The 3,460-nt window shown below is 44.2% G+C and overlaps 1 pseudogene; it reads right to left on the bottom strand.

Moving 5' to 3' along the window:
* Positions 1 to 1,472: 1,472 nt before the first annotated feature.
* On the bottom strand, positions 1,473 to 1,588 carry LOC145391278 (5S ribosomal RNA; annotated as a pseudogene).
* Positions 1,589 to 3,460: the final 1,872 nt, after the last annotated feature.

Raw genomic sequence — 3,460 nt, 5'->3', positions numbered from 1 at the left:
CAGTTCAAAATAATACAAAAATAAACCATCTAACAGACAGTGTTAAAGCGGCGATATATTGGAACTTGTCTATTACTTGACATATATATAAAATTGTCTAAAATTCTGTGTATTTTTTAAAAGTGCCGAAATAATGGAAATGTTTCATCCATTACTAAAAAAAATAATAAAATAAAATAAACGAAAGCGATAGTTTCTGATTTAGTGGATATTTTCAGAACGGATCATATATATATATTTTTTTAATCGTCGAACTTTTGCCAGTCTTCTCTTTACTTGTTATATTTGAATTTTACCATTTCACTTATTTTTAAGTACATATATTTGTTCATAATATTAACAGATTAGTAACTGAAAGCCATATTTAAATGTCGAATTTTCACCAAGTCAAAAAAATGATTCACAGATAAAGTAACTGGCAATTCGAACTTGTAATCATTTTGTATCTATTTCAAAATTATACTAAGTCCAAAAATTCGCCTATAAACTGACTAACTGGCAACTCAAGTACCTCAAAAATAAGTGTCCAAAAAGTCGCCTATTAATTGACTAACTGGCAACTCAGGTACCTCAAAAATAATATAAAGTCCAAAAATTCGTTAATAATAATACTAGCTGGCAACTCATTATTAGAAAAAAAATACAGGTTCAAAAATTCGCCTATAAACTGACTAACTGGCAACTCAGGTACCTCGAAAATAATACTAAAGTCCAAAAATTCTTTCATAATAATACTAGCTGGCATCTCGAAAATCCAATATGGCTGTGAAAAATGTTTAATAGTTCTAGTAAACAAATCGGGGCCCTCTTTCTGGGCACCAGAATGTGAAAAATATTTAATGTATACAAGTCGGTATCCCTGCCGGGGCACCGCTATGTAAGAAATTTCTGGTATTTACTAATAAACAACTCGTAGGTCGTTACTCGTCTATAAAGTTGTTCTTAAGTAAATCAAATAAATCTCATAGAGTTAGGCGAAACGTAACTTAACCTTAACTCACCTACAATAACTATTTCTCTTCTATCTCATAGCTAATCCCCCCTTGAATTGGCCAATTCGTAAAGGTTACTTAGCTAGTGAAGAGGGAGTGATCGATAACCGATGACGATGAGGCTGCTTAGTGTAATTGCTTGAGCTAGCAAGCGTCCTTATGGTGTGTATGTCTAGCTTGAGAGTGACTAGGAACAGAGTGTTAACTCCACAAGGTCTGGGAGCAGAGTGCAGTGTGCGGCAGGACCCACCTCCCTCATAGAATGGTAGGTTGCCAACTATTAATTATTTACAGTACTAAATACAGTTAAATTACATCATGATATGTACAGGGCGAATCTAACAAATTAATCTTAGTTTTCATTCATTCATTCATTGCCAGACGCCATGTATCCCAAACGGGGTGGCCAAGGGCTTAGAGTTAATTGTTTTTACAGGGAGGGGCACTAATCCTCCACCAACCCCACTTGACACGTAGGGATGCCAACAGCATCTGGTGTTCCCAGGCGGTCACCCATCCAAGTACTAACCATCTCCAACATTGCTTAACTTCGCTGATCGGACGGGAAGCGTACTCAACGTGGTATGGCCGTTTTACTTAAACTAAAGTTAGACCAAATATTCCCTTTAACTGTGTAAATATCTTAAGTCCACATCTGCCTTAACAGGAGAATCTTTCCCTGCTTGCCACGTCACCTAAAGCACAGACGCAGTTTAAATCACTGGAAAATACCACATAATTACATGTATTTACAATGTATAGTTGTCCATGGGGGTTAAATGCAGTAGCATTTAACCCGCCCCGTTCCGACGACGTATGGGTGCGTCACCACGATTTGCATTTGCCAGTCCCGGCGACGTACCAGTACGTCGTGCAATTGCAATGTGCATAATTTCGACAATTTTCAAATTTCGTGCTTGATTTGCGGTACGTACCCTCGCCTGACCTTCCCCTACCTGCCACCAGGCGGGGACACTCGGCGACCCCGCGCGACCCGCGCTAGCCCGCCACTCGTCCACTCACCTGGTAGCCACGGTCCTGCTCAGACATGGCTAAGAGAGGTCTCTCAGAGAGCGAAATTCAAGTCGCCCTGGACACCTTTACCGGTGACAGTGATTCCCCACTGGATGACGAGGAGATGGACAAAGATTATGTGCAGCCAGAGGAGGAAGAAACCACCAGCAGTGACGAGGAAGTTCCGTCACCAAGGAAGCGGCAGTACGTGACTTACCATGCTGCTAAAGAGGGGCAGGAGGCAAAGAAGGCACGTGGTATGTCATATCCCTATCCCCAGCGTGCCTTGGAAGCCGAATTCTAGGTCGAGGACAGGACGGAGACGTGGGACTTGCTGCCACGTGGTATGGGCGGGAGGTGATTACGCATCGTGGCCCAGAGCGCACACCACGTCGTCTAAGCAGGTATGGGCCTAGCATTCTGTTTGGGGCGGTAGGAAGTGAAGTGGAGGGAGTGGGGAGTGAAATGGACATTCCTGGGATTAGGGAAAGTGAGAGTGAGGTGGGTGAGTCATTGCTCTCCCTACGCAGTGTGAGGCGGCAGAGTGAATCACGTGGGCCAGTGCGGGTGCGTTCCTTATCACGTGGGGTTGTGAGGGAGGGGGAAGGTGGGGAGGAACCACTCCAAAGCACGTCTTATGGTCCCCAATATCCCCTAACAAGTTGTCGAGCAAGGTTGCGTGAGAAAGCACGTGGTGTTGTAATGGAGGGGGAAGGTGGGGAGGAACCACTCCCCAGCACGTCTTCTGCTCCCCAATATTCCCCTATTTCATCCCCACAGCCCCTTCATGTTCCTCAAGGCCGTAAGGGTAAGGGAAAGGGAAAAGGTAAAGGCAGAGGGAAGAGGAGTGACAGTGGGGAAGCCATCCGCACTCCTGCTCCCCCACCTCCCCAACCAGGATCTCCTCCCCACCCAGACGAAGGCGGTGATGGGGACGAGGATTTGTGTCGTGGGATTGGGAGGATGGGAGTGATTTTCTCCCCTCATTCACCCCTTCACTGAGCAGGGGCGATCTGGCTGCATTGCACCAGGTATTCACTGTAATTCAAGCAGGTTGGATTTTTCCACCTGTTTTTCAGTGAGGCCTTCGTTGATCAGATCGTGCTTCAAACAAACCTGTTTGCAAGCGGCCAGCGGCTAGAAAGTGAAAGATTGGGAACAAGGAGTAGGCATTCAATGATTTATGATTACCCTGTCTCCATTCCAGAAATGTTCTTATTTTTTGCCCTTGTCCTTTTGATGGGTATAATAAGAAAAAATAGAATTCCTGCTTACTGGACTACGGACCCTGTTATGTTTACCCCCATATTTGGTCAAGTGATGAGCCGTAATCGGTTTCAACAAATTCTAAGTCGCCTCCATTTTTATGATGCTAATGACCCTGCAAATGCAAACAACACGGACAAAATGAGGCGAATTAGGCTGGTCTTTGATCACCTCAGGCAAACCTTTCG

The sequence above is a fragment of the Coenobita brevimanus genome, chromosome 17 (genome assembly GCF_032717465.1).
Source record: "Coenobita brevimanus isolate Jiangsu-jjx chromosome 17, ASM3271746v2, whole genome shotgun sequence".
Classification (NCBI taxonomy): Eukaryota; Metazoa; Arthropoda; class Malacostraca; order Decapoda; family Coenobitidae; genus Coenobita; species Coenobita brevimanus.
Note: the sequence above shows the minus strand (reverse complement) of the source record. Positions and strands in the feature narration are given on the sequence as shown.